Source organism: Sciurus vulgaris (genome assembly GCF_902686455.1).
Source record: "Sciurus vulgaris genome assembly, chromosome: 6".
Taxonomy (NCBI): Eukaryota; Metazoa; Chordata; class Mammalia; order Rodentia; family Sciuridae; genus Sciurus; species Sciurus vulgaris.
The window spans coordinates 164,162,076-164,175,482 of NC_136466.1; the positions used below are offsets into that span (position 1 = coordinate 164,162,076).

Consider the following 13,407-nt stretch of genomic DNA (forward strand, 5'->3'; position numbering starts at 1 on the left):
CACTGGGAGGCCCCAGAATGATTAGGTTGAGCAGACCCTCCCAACAATCCCATAATGGACACAGAATGAGCAGGGAATAAACCTTTCTTATTTGAAGCCATGAAGGTTCCGAAGGTGCTTGTTACAGCAGCTGATGGAGGCTCTCATGGCTCATACAGACTACAAATAAGTTCCCACTAGGCAAGTGCTGCCTTTTTCAGCTGAGAGAAACCAATCTGTGCCAATCAGCCAGTCTTACAGCTGAAACTCCTTCTTGCTTAAGACAGAACGGCTTCTTCTACCCTTCCCTGCTGTCCTGTAGATTTTATTCTTAAGACTGAGGGCTTTGTAGATAGACAAATGCAAATTTGAAAACTGGTTTCACCTCTTACAAGCACCCGGGATTTAAGACAGCTCATGAGCAAAAACCGAAGTTGCTAGATCTATAAAATAAGGTTAGAAACACCTCCCACGCAGAGTTGCTAGAGAATTAAATGAGATAACACATGAAAACACCTGGAACACAGGCGATAATACATTTTAATCCAGTTGTGCTCAAATTGCACCTGACACGCTCATTAAAAAGCAGATAACCTGCATCACCCCCGCGCGGACTCAGCAGGCCCAGGGCCCAAGTCTGCGTTTTCACAGCGCCCCCTGGTGGTTTCCCAATGGAACCACCTTCGTAAGCCCTTCAGCTCTGCTCATCACTACCAGGTCTAACTGGTGGCCTGGCTTGTTACATGTATTAATTTATTTTCTTTCCTAAGATAACACTGGGATAAGGTTGATCTCAAGTCAGTTTGCAACAACCCAGAAAAGTGAAGAAAAATTAGGGTAGCCTTGAAAAGAAAGTGGTCCTTACCACTCTTCTTAACACACTCAGAGTGAAGGTCATTGTCACACTGTGTTGGAATGTCTGTCCTCCTAAAATTCACATGTTGAAATCCTCACCCCAAGATGCTAATATTAGGAGATGGGGCATTGAGAGTTGATTAGGGGCCCTCATGAATGGGGTTAGTCCCCTTATAAATGAGACTTGAGAGATACCCCAGGTCCCTCCATGTGGAAAACATGAGTCAGACACAGTGAAAAGCACCGTCCATAAACCAGAAAGCAGCCCTTGCAGACTCCAAATGCACCAGTTTATCCTGACTTCCCAGCCTCCAGAGCTGAGAGGTGAGTTCCTATTTTTTATAAGCCATCCAGCCTATGGACTTTGTTATAGTAGATTGAACTAAGTCATGTATAAGCAAAGTTCATGATTTAGTTGGGTAGAAAATTCTTACTTGCATTAAGAAATTCATAAAGCATGCTCACACAACCAGCGGGCTGGTTTCCAACTATTTGGGGTTGCTGCGCTGGTGTAAAATTGTCACTGTTCCAAGTTCAATCAAGAAGAATGAATATTCCAATGAATCCGAGTAACCAAGGGCATCCCAGGCCAGGTGGATTTTTCTTGGTAGGTATCACTTGAATCTTACTGTGACATGGGTAGTCAAAGTCACCTTTAACCACACCTTGAATTTCTAAAGAGGACAAAAACTGACATCTACTTGGATTGACCATATCATCAGTCCTGTGGAACCAATGGGTGATGTCACCACATTTCATTGTCCATCTCAGTTGAAATGAACCAGGAGGGTCTTCTCTGTGACCTCAGATGCAAGATTTATAAGAATCATTCTTAAGCTCCATGGCTCAGGTAGCCTGTAGGTGTCTGTGGGGAGCTAAGAAGGTGTCTCTCATCTGGGCAACTGAGAGTCATTTGAAGGCCATGAATGTGAGTCGTAAGAATGTCAGGGTCAGCTCTCTTTTTCATGAAACATGGTAGGTATCAGGAAGACCTGGAAAAAAACTCATGGTTCATAAATTGCAAGAGGACAAGAATAAAGTCTGTCCTAAAGGGAAAGACCGCAGTAAACACTACCCTTCCCGGCCATTTCTCAGGGCACTGGTGCTCTGGAGACGCACTTGGGGGATGAGAAGGGTTGGCTAAGCCTCGTTTCAGAGCTTTGGCAGCAGAGACTCCCCATCTCCCGTCCTCCTGTTCCTCCTACAGCAGCGATGGGTAGGCAGAAATGGCATTTCCCAGTCCCCCTCTCGGATGCACGTGGCTCCTGGGATGCATATTGATTCACAGAGACCCAGAACAGCGCAGTGGCTTAAGACAGCAGAATTTCACTGTCTTGTGGTTCTGGAGCCTGGAAGTCCAGGACCAGTGTGTTGACAGGCCATGGTCCCTGGTGGACCTGTGTGGGGAGCTCCCTGCCTCTTCTAGCTTCTTTGGTTACCAGCAGTCTTCAGCGTCCCCTGGCTGGCAGCGCCTCACTCCGTCTGTCTCCCTTGTGGTGTGTGCTCCTTGGGGTCTCTGCCTCCGCATGGCTGCCTTCTCATAAGATCACCAGTCAGTCTGGGTCAGGGCTCTCCCTCCGGCAGTGTGACCTCCCTTAACTACACCTGCAATGGCCCTATTTCTGAGACACTGGGGGTTTGCGACATCTGCAGAGCTTTCTCAGGGGACACACAATCCAATTCGTAACAAGGTAAAGCAGAAGTTGCTGGTGGGGCTTCTGAAGAAGTTCTTAAACAGAACCGACTGACGAAACCCAAGAGCAGTGACTTGCATGGAGGCTTTGGCCTCGGTTGTGTTCGGCGCTGGGCTGCCTGGGGTGGAGCCCATTTCCTGTGCTTTCTGGACCCTGGAGCATGAGTGGCCTCTCCAGCCTGCAGCAAGGCAGGCAGAGGTGGCTTCTCTGTGCATCGTTCACACCCACTGCTCCACCTTCTCTTACCCCGGGGATGTTGCCTTGTTGGAGAGAGGGTGTGTTAGGATTCAGTTCAACTGCAAACAACAGAAACCCAAACGACAGTGATGTAAGCTAGATGGAGGATTTTTTAGAAGTCTTGTAGAGGTAGGGAAATAGCACACTCCTCAGAGATTCAGACTCTTTCCAGTTGTACCTCTTTTTTTCCTATCCTTACTGCAAGTTTTCCCTTCTAAAGTTTGCCTCATGGTATCAAGATGGTTGCTAGAGATCAGTAATCACATTAATGTTCCAGATGGCATTTATTTTCCAGGTAGCAAAAAAAAGGAGGGTTCACAGGTGAAGTGGAGCATCTCCCTAAGCAGGTTACATCCCCTTCCTTGCCTGGGGATCAAGTCAGGGTCATCAAATGTCTTTGCAAAGCGCTGCACAGCGAACACTTTAGGCCGTGAAGACCATACTGTGTCTACACAACTGTTCACCCTGCCAGCACCACACCAAGGCATCCAGAGGCACTGCACAAATGGAAGGTCATCGCTGCTGCCGTGTGACCCCTCCAAACAGGGAGAGCTGCCAGTGTGACGGTACCAAGGGATGGGGCTCTGTGGCTGGTGGGGCCTCCAGGCCCTCCTTGTGAGTGGGACTCATAAAAGGCTTCCTGTATCTTTTGACCAGTTTGCTCTTCTCCATGTGAGGGTGCAGGGCCCGTCCCCATATGTCCACCTCTCCTGCAGGTAGAAGGCAGCAAGAAGGCCCTCACCAGACTCCCAGTGCTGGCACCTTCAATTGGACTCTGGAGAAGTCCAAGATGATAAACAAATTTCTGTGATAAATGAATTTCTGTTTTTTATAAATTACCCCATCTTGGGTATTTTATTAGCATGGGGTGAGTGGACTAAAATAGCTGTGTTCCAAAAAACCTACTTACACAAATAGGAGTGTGTTGAGTTGGACCCAGGCCACAGGTCACCGACCCCTGCGCAAAACACTGCCCTCACTCACTCACACTGGTGTCCATAAGACCCTGGAGACAATACTAACTTGCTCTGTATCTTCTGACCGTCTAGGCCCAACCCGAAGTAATAAAATCTCATATGAGTTGGTGACAGTGGAGCCAGCCCCTGAGCGTGGAGTCCAGGCTGGTCTAAATCAAAACTACTTCTGCTCTGGGCAGCCTCCCACACCCCTTCCCATGTTCAATCTTGCCCTGGGTTCTCCATTATATATTAAATATGATCCTTATGTCACAGATACTACTGGAATCCTGCTACATCTAGTTTTTGTGATCTCGGTCTTACTCAAGTCAATCAAAATAACTATGAATCATCAAAACCCCTTTGGAAGTAGGAGCACTAGGCCCCACTGTAGGCCTAGGTGTCAGCAGAGGTCAAGATTCAGCCATCTGTAACCCACAGACCAAATCTGGCCTGTTTTTATCAATAAAGTTTTATTGAAACATGGCCCACCCATCCATCCATAGGCTGTCTCTGGCTGCTTTTGCACTGTGCTGGCAGAGAGGAGGAGTTGTTGCAGAGAGCAGCTGACCAGCAGAACCTGAGGTGCTTATGATCTGGCTCTACAGAGAACGCCTGAGGACTCGCCCAGGCAACGGTCCAGGCTGCCAGCTGCCAGCTTTGGCAGCAATGCCAATTCGGGATCTGAGCCCGCCACCTTGAGAACCCACTCTGAGGGCTCCTCACAGACACCCCTGTGGGAAACTGAGGTCATCCTCCAATTCTCCCTCCTTGGAGCACAAACGTCAACCTTCTGGAGTGCTGGGTCCTCCATGGAAGCCCCCCAGGGGTCTCTAAAGGACTCACTAAATAAACTTAGCTCCTCGGCCCTCGGGACACAGACCTTGCCGGGCAGCACAGCATCCATCTGGGCTTCGCTCTGATACGGTGTGCTCACTTAAGAGCAGCCACCTGGCTGGGCACCTCTCGAGTTGCGCGGAGTCAAGAAGTCCCTCTGAGGAGGGCTGCGGGGCTGTGCACTCCCCTTGTTTACACCGTGGCGGGGGGACCAGCTTGGCGAGCTGACATGTGTTTTCTGTGCAGTTTAAGTGAGTCAGGGAGCCACCAGGGTTCAAGGGAGCCCCCCCCCCCCCCCCCCAGTGCTCGCAGTGCCAGAGGGCCTGGAAAACCCCAGAAAAGAACTCAAGTTCACAGAAGGGCTGGCCAGGGTGCAGAAGGTAGGTCTTACGGATCAGCGAAGAACACAGCATGATTTTGTCCTTTGACACAGTCCCCTGTGGACTCAGACCTGTGTCCTGTTGGAGGACTGTGGTAAAAGCCAAGCAAAATATAAATAAGCTACTTCATCAAAATCCCCGTGTGACAGTGAGCACATACAGCAGTAGCTCTTCAGGATTTCCACGCAATGAAGGGTGCCATAAACAAGGACAGGAGGCAGATGGTCCGCTCAGAGGAGATGTTTCCACTGTATAAAACAACGAGGGATCGTGTCTAGAGTAAACAAAGAAGTTCTTTAATTATTAGGGGAAAAAAAACCAGCGAGTGGTTAGCAAAGGGGCAGCCTCCAGCAAGTGCATACGGAGACGCCAAGAGGGGCTGCAACGCAGAGAAAAGCAAGACAGTGATGGAAAACCAACATGGGTGGGGACAGGGGGAGGGGCCCCTCCCTGCCGCAGGAGAGGCAGCCTGTGAAGCAGGGCAGCCCAGGAGCCATCCAGGGATCACCCCGCCACGCACGAGGGGCCCTGGTTTAGGATCTCCTCCTGAGTCTCAGGGGCTGTTGCTCCAGGCCAAGGGGCCACGGGCAAGGACGCCCACGGAGGGTTTGTCTGTGTCATGCAGAGGACGAGGTAACCCTCTGACCGTAGAGAAGTGGCTGCGTGGAATGGTAGCACCCAGGATGGGCACAGAGGGCAGAGGGCAGAGGCAGGCTGGGTGGGTGGAGGGCACAGGGAGAGGTCCAGACAGTGCTCAGTGGGGACCCAGGGGAGTGTGTTCACAGAGTGCTCTTCAGTGGTCACACCACTCACTACAGGGTCCCTCCAGCAAGAGCAGCTGTCTCCGTCCAAGGGCAGGCAGCTGTCCACAGCAACACTCCACCTGCCAGGGTCAAGAACCCCCGCCCCTGGCCAAGGGGCTGGGTGGGCTCCAATCACACCTGCAGACGCAAACACGTTTGAACTGCTTACAGCAGTACCACGAGGCCGGGGAGCAAAGCGGCACCGCAATGGGGATGAAACCAAAGAAGGTATAGGGGAGCAACGCCTCCAACAGCGAGAAGGTGGAATGTTCTGGAAATAGGGACAGAATTAACTCACCTCTGAGCCTGAGCTACCCCACCCTCGTGACTCGTTCAAGAGAGAGAGGCCCGTGGGGCAGGTGGGTGCTGCTCTTCCCTGGAATCCAGCAGCAAAGTGAATGGGATGGACATCCTGCCACCTGCTGGCAGATGGCGCAGCACAGCCCGAGCTACTGCGCAGAGGCAGAGGCTCCAGGCCCGTCTGTTTGTGAACAGAGAGAATTCAGATCCGCTGGCTGCGAGGTAGAATGTCTACAGCCACGAAGCACCTGCTCACGGAGGGGAAGAAAACAGCCAAAGCCGGAGACCATGCTAAGCTCCGCAGAGAGGAAGGAGGCTGGCAGAGGGACTTCACGGGCAGGACAGCGAGGCTGGAAGCCGCAGACCCAAATTCCTCAGAAACCATCATGAGATGAGAGCTTTCTTACAAAAACAGATTCCTGCACAACAGAGTGAAGATTACAAACCGAATCGAATCACGGGTGAGTGTAGGGGTGTCGTGCTGGAATCTGCTGCTGGTGGAGGCCTGTCTTGCCCAGGTAAAGCAGAAAACACCCCGTGAACTGTGACCCCATCTGCGTGTGCACATGCCGCATGCTCGCACTGGTGTGAAGTGCACATGTGTCCACGTGACAGGGCCCCTTCTCTCTTCTGAGTCAAGACGCATCTCTTGCACTGGTAGAATGGGCTTGGGGCGTCCTTTCTCACAGACTTCCAAAGAGGCTAAGCTCTCCGGGGTTCTGCCGGCACCTATTCACTTCTAAAGGCTTAGACGCAGGTCCAGGGCTGAGGCCGGGCAATCAGCCTTTGAAGTCACACCTCCTGATCCCCAACCCACCTCACAGACTCTTCACCTCTCTGCCCAACCTCAGTAATCCCACCTGCAAACCCATATTTGCAAATCCCTACAAGCCTACCCGGCCTCAGGCCACCAGTCCTGCCCAGACCTAAGGAGATCCCATCAACCCCGCAGCTCAGGCCAGCGAGTCCCAAGGTGTGGTCCTCAAGGCAAGGTCCCCGGGCGGCAGCAGCCCTGGGAGGCCGTTACACCTGCCAGCTCCCAGCCTCCGCCCGGGCTGACTCTCCGAGTTCGCCCAGCAGCTGTGTGTGGACGAGCTCTCCGGGTGACTCCCACATGTGTTAGAGCTCATGGTCACTGCTCACCCCGGCCTCATCCCGCTTGGGGTGGAGCGACAAGAAACAGGCTCTGCCTCCTGAGAGCCTTAATCAAGGGCGTCTGGGAGCTTCGAAGAAGCAAAACCTGAGACAGGGTCTCGGGCGCAGGGGATGACAGAGTCTACGGCCCTTTCAGAGAAGAGGAAGGGAGGCTGGAGGGGCAGAAGAAGGGGCGAGGATAAGGTCTCCCTCATAGCAGGTCACGGCCTGCCTCCTAGGAGAGCCGGTCCCACCAGAAGCACAGGAATGGCTTCGGCACCAAGTCGGCCAGTGACCCACCACAGACGCTACAAGCCCTCCTGGGGGAGGCAGCTTCCGTGCCCGGAGAGGGAGGCTCACGGAGTGCAGCCCTGAGCCACCAGAAGCGCAGACACAGCTGCTGGGGACACCAGCCCAGTCAGAGGAGGGTCCTGCTCTCAGGGTATCCGACCGAGTGGAGGGACACGGGGAGGTCCCAGACTCCGGGGTCCTGTGATGGAGAAGTTCAGGGGAGTGGACTAAACCAGCAGCAAGTCCAGCTGCCACAGGCCAGGCTCCCTCCACAGGCCTGTCCAGCCCGCTCTGATCCTCCCCTTGGATCCCTCGCTCCAGTCTCACCTTTGCTCTCGCATGTCTTCTCCCTGCGCACCTGTGTCTCGTGTGTCCTCGCCTCCTCTTAAAGAGGCCAGTCATTAAATTTAGGCTCCACCGTGGTCCAGTTGATCCTTTACTTACGCAGACTATTCCGAACAAGGTCAGCCTCACAGGTGTGGGGAAGGGGCTAGGACTTCAACAGCTTTTCTGCAGACGCTGAGGATAACTTAAGGGGTCACACCCTTAGGAGAGAGAGTCCACCGCATCCGAGCGACACTGCAGGGATCTCTCTATTGGTTCCTTGGTGAGAAAGCCGCTAATAAACACTAGGCCAACTTTCAGTGACTAAAAGAACAATCACCCTGGCCAATCGGCTAAAGGAAAAGAACATCTACACTTGAAGGGACCCTCCTCTGGCTGGCCGTGCTTCTCAGTAGAGAGGGCAGAGTGTGGCCCCGCGCGGGTGTCAGACAGACAGCAGAGGCAGCATCTCGATCTTTCCACATGAAGAACAAGACCCTGGAGCTTCCCAAGACTGGAAAACTAGCGATGCTCTTGGAGCCAGATCAGGCTGTGAATTCCTACCAAGTGGCTCTCCTTATCACAGTTCTTCTTGTCACCCCATGGCCTTCCTTCCACTGAAACAGGATGGCAAGGCAGAGGTTGGTGGCCCCAGGGAGGAGCTGACCCACAGAGGCCTGAGCAAGCAATCCACTCTGCCCCCGGGCGCTGCGGAACCAACTCCAAATCAAGAACAGAAGCACCGTCTGGGAAACTAAGGGTTTCAGCTTAGAGCTTCAGGCAGGTGAGAGAGGAAAGGTTTTTATTGTATCCCAAGTGAAATCGAGAGCAAGCCTGAGCAAAGAAATCAATCCACGGTGCACAGTGAGAACAATAGCCATTCCTGGACAAGGGCTGCCGGGCTCCCAGGAGAAAAGCAAGAGAGGTGGGGAGGGGCGCCTGCACCCCACTTGAGATCAAACACGCTGCTATGAGCCTTGTGGCGGTTGGTCACTCAGTGTCTCCTGAGAAACACATCCAATAGGAGTCTGTGCACACAGTAGGTGATGGATAATAGATAAATAGATGATGGAGGATGATGGATAGACAGACAGATAGACTGGCTAAGAAGTTCCATGACCTCCTAGGTGCAGTTGGAGATGAGGAAAGACTGTGGTATAGTTCTAAGGCCTGACACAGAGAGATGGTAGGAGATCAAATCCAGATGTCAAGATCTGAGAATTAGGAGTGCTAAGGACTGAAGAGCAATGACCCAGCTCAAGCACTCAAGCAGACAGGAGATGGAGACAAAGGTTTTGTAGATGTAGATATAAACACACACACACACACACACACACATATACACGGAGTCTTTCCTTCCTTACCTTTTTGTTTTATTAAGACCCTCAGCATATTGGCTGGTGCCTGGGGAAAGATGCCTGTTTCACTCAGCCTATTAATTCAAATGCTGATCTCTTCTGGAAACACCCTCACCGACACGCCCACATGTTCAGCCAAGTGTCTGGGCATCCTCTGGTCCAATCAAGTTGACAGCTAAAATTAAGCATCATAAGTGGTCCCTGGAGCTGAGAAGTGGGAGCAGAGCTGGTCTAGGCAGACGGGTGCTGAGTTGACCCTGCCCCTCACTCCTCACTCCTGCAGATCAGGGAAGACCCAGGAGTCTCCAGATGTTGGAGCGGGCTGCCAAGGGGCACTGAAGGTCAACAGCTGGCATACCTGATAAGAGGGGCTTTGTTATGAGCCCAGGGTCTGCACGCAGCCTGAGCCTGAGCTGGTGACTAGAAGAGAACCTGATTCAGTCTTCAGAAGTTGAGCTGGGAACTGGGCAAGGACAGAGCCAGGGATGGCCGCCCAGCTCCACAGGACCAGCCACAGCCTACTGCCCTCCATGGCCAGAGGTCAGCTCCCAGACCAGATGATTCGCCTCCACGCCAGGCCCCTGGGAAGTAGATGACCTCCCAGGGGAAAGCGATTTAGAATCCTGAGCTGGTTTCCATCCCCCCGCCACAAAAGACACCTCACTTCAAACAAGGACTGCCAGAATTGCCTGGAATCGGCAAGATTAAGTTCTCTGCCATTAGCAAAAATGAGGGTTTGTGAGCTAAATTAAGCTCAATTATAAAACAATAAAGAAAGTTACGTTTCTGCACACCGGAGTTTTATGGTTGTGAAATTTGTACTTACTATACAAGAACTGTAATTGTAATTCAAGGCGGTGTGTGATATACACCATATCTACTGCAGAAGCAAAGTGTTTTATGAGTTCAAAAAAAGGAGAAGTGTGCCTACCAGAGTTTTAGAACCTGTCTCTGTTTATAGTTCAACCTCTCCATCTTATAGATTACCTGACACCTTTCCTCAAACCCAACTTCCCGTAACTGTATTAGTTATGATTCTTTCTGTTTCAGGTGACAAAAACCCTAACTCAAATAAGCTTAAGAGAGGGAAAAAGAATTTCTTCGCTCACACAACTGAAGAATTCAGAGGGCATTATTGCTTCAGGTAGAGCTTGATCCAGGTCTCACATAACCTCACAGGGATCCAGCTTGTATCTCTGGATTTCCATGCTCAGGACCCATGTGCCACAAGAGATCTGCCACAGTTCAGCCCTGCAATCTGCTCGCATTCCAACAGAAATAAAAAAAGTATGCTTCCCTGATACTTCCAACCCAAACTGGAGAGTGGTCCTTTTAGCTGTGACAGGCGCGGATTACATCACGTGATCATCAGGAAGTCAGTCACTGCTCCAAAGCTTAACAGAGCCAGCCGGCTTTACCCACAATGCATCCTTGGGGAACGGTGAAGTGGTGCTTTCCTGTGGGGCAAGGAGCCGACTACAGCAGTTTTGCTTGTTTCTGTTTTGCTTCTTCTTCCAAGGCAGACAAATGGTTCCCGAACAGCCCATTTGTTTTCCCGTTGCAGAATTACTGAAAACTCCAGCGAACTCCTTGGTCAATGTCCTTGGCTGTAAGTGAAACTCACTGATGGGTCAATGTCCTTGGCTGTAAGCAAGATAAACCCACACAAGGGCCTGGGGGAAAAAGGCGAGGGAGGGCGTGGGGGGACAGGAGAAGGGACAAACGGTCAAGCCACAGAAACCCCGGGAGAGGCCTGCCTCCAGCCTCAGGAAGAGGCAGCCGCCGGCCTCGGAGAGCCAGGGCACCTGTGCTTCAGGTCCCTCACCCTCTGCGGGTTCAGGTCGGCCTTTCTCTCCCTGGAGTCAGAGCTTCCTCTGCTCCTCCGCGTGCACGGTGGAACACGTCCCTCCCGGGCTCCGGGGGCCAGTGGACATGTGGCAACTTGGCGGCTTTCTCTTGCTCTTGTTTCTCCTGCTTCTGGAAATCCTTGACTCAGCCTCACCTTTTCCCAGCCACCAGGACTGGCTCAGCCACGGGCACGTGACTCCAGCAGAGCCTAGGCGATGCAGCCAGTCCCGCCGTGGGGCCTTTGGGGAGCTAACGCTGCACTCCTCCTTGTGGACTTGGACTTGGGAGTTGTAAACTGGAGCTTCTGCAGCTCTCTTGGCACCGCAATCTGAGATTACACCAACGCTAAGGAAACAATCAAGAAACGGAGGCGGTCTAGATCCTGTTATAATATTTAGGTTCTTGGATCAAGACTCACTGAGTCTTACCTTTAGATGTTTTATTCAAGTCAATAAATGCCCTTCTGAGTAAGCAAGAAGACATCGACCGTTTGTTCCTGAAATAGTTCTACTGTACCATATTAAAGTGTTGCTACCCTTGTAACATGTACATTATATTTTGGTGAAAATCCAAGTTCCCAGGGAAAAGAATCTAGTGGGACCAGCCCAGGTCAGGTGTCTCCACCTGGCCCAACCAACTTGGCCCAGAGGGTTTTGTGATCCCAGCAAGAGACAGGCAGTCCCAACAGAGGGAGGCACAACCGGAAGCCAAGCAGACATACCACAATGTGCAATTTATGCCAGTGCATTCGATGCTTAGCTGCCCCTCTGCACTTTGGATTGAAAAGAGTAATTCTACGTACTTGGTTTATATTCTCAGTGTCTTGTTGATCCTCACAAAGATGTTCTCATCCCCAATTATCCATGGGGGATCCATTCCAAGACCCCACTACCTGCCTGAAACTTCAGACTGTACCCAACCCTAGACATATATGCTGTGCTTTATACTATACATATGCATCTATGATGTAGTTTAATTTATAAATTAGGCACCGTAAGAGATTAACAGCAATAAAACAGAGCAAATATAACAATATACTATGATAAAAATTACGTGGGTTTTGTTACCCAAAACCATGGGACACGGGAGACCTCTGTCACACAGGAGGCTGTGTTGGGACATTTCTCTTCCAGGCGCCTCCACTAGCAGAGAACATGGTGGTGGTTTGTGGAAGGTGCTGCCATCCTCTGCATCTTCAGCATCTTCCCCCCAGTGCCCTGGCTGCAGTGGTCTCCTCCATGGTAAGGAAGCGTGGTGAGCACAGGAAGGGAGCCCCATCAGGTGCAGCTAAATACCGCAGACCACATCTGCCCTGGGAACCGTGGAGAAGCTTCAGATCGTCTCCTTCCAGCCCCCTCCCAGCACCTGTCTAATGGCAGAGGTGCTTTTGCGAGCCAAATTCTAACCCACTCAACCACAAATAACATTTAGAGTCCCATCACCTGTCTCCATAGGTTATGGGATTTGTTCATAGGATTCTTCATAGGATTTATCACCTTTTAGGATGGACTGAAAGTATCTCACCCCCTACAAAATAATTCATATGCTGAAGTCCTAACCCCAAATATAGGATCCCTGCAGTATTTGGAGGGGGACCTATAGGAAGGAATTGGATTTGGATGCTCATGGGGGTGTGTCCCTTGTGATGGGATTGGTGTCCCAAGAAGAGAAGAAAAACAGAGCTCACTCTTTGCCTGGTGAGGACAGACTGAGAAGGTGTCCATCTATCAGAAGGTGTCCAAAAAGAAGGTCCTCACCAGGAATGGACCACACTGCACCCTGATTTATTCTTCTGGCCTCCAAAACTGGAAGAAATAAATGTTTGTCATTAAAAGCACCTCTTCTATGGCATTTTGTTATAGCAGCTTGGGCAAACTAAGACATGTTGGTCTAAAAAGTTGAATGAAGGATCGTCCTGGGAACAAGGAGAAAGAAGCAAATCCATTTCTTAATGTGAATATTGGCTGGGCCCAATGTGGATATCCATCTATTCTTACGTACTAGGAAAAGTTCTCCTCAGACACAGCTTGCTTGCTTTCGAAGGTTATTTACACCGTCAAAATGTATTCGTATTTGCAAATCGGCGTGGTCTGCGGCAGCACAGATGTAAACAGGGAACAGGTGCTGTGAGAGAGCCAGAGGAAAGTGGCTGGCTGGCGACATCAAGTGACAATGGGAGAAGAGTGAAGTGCCGCAGAGGAACGCCTAGCCAGGGAGCCAGGTGTACGTCCAGTTCCCATGCACGTCGGTCCGAGAGGCAGCTGGGGGAGACCCACGCACACGTGTGCGCCTGGGGCGAGTGTGTGCGTTTCACCCATCACTTGCTACACAGTGTACTTTCTACACTGTACATACATGTCATGTATTCTGTGATTCTATGTCATTTCCATGGCTATGCATTTCACATAAGC

The 13,407-nt window shown here is 51.3% G+C and overlaps 1 long non-coding RNA gene across 1 annotated transcript; it reads right to left on the bottom strand.

The window, feature by feature from the left end:
- Positions 1-1,303: 1,303 nt before the first annotated feature.
- LOC306664167 lies at positions 1,304-11,136 on the bottom strand. The gene is made up of 3 exons (XR_013764666.1): positions 10,974-11,136; positions 10,258-10,755; positions 1,304-1,826 (listed from the first exon to the last, which is right to left on the bottom strand). It is a non-coding gene; the product is annotated as an uncharacterized lncRNA (long non-coding RNA).
- Positions 11,137-13,407: the final 2,271 nt, after the last annotated feature.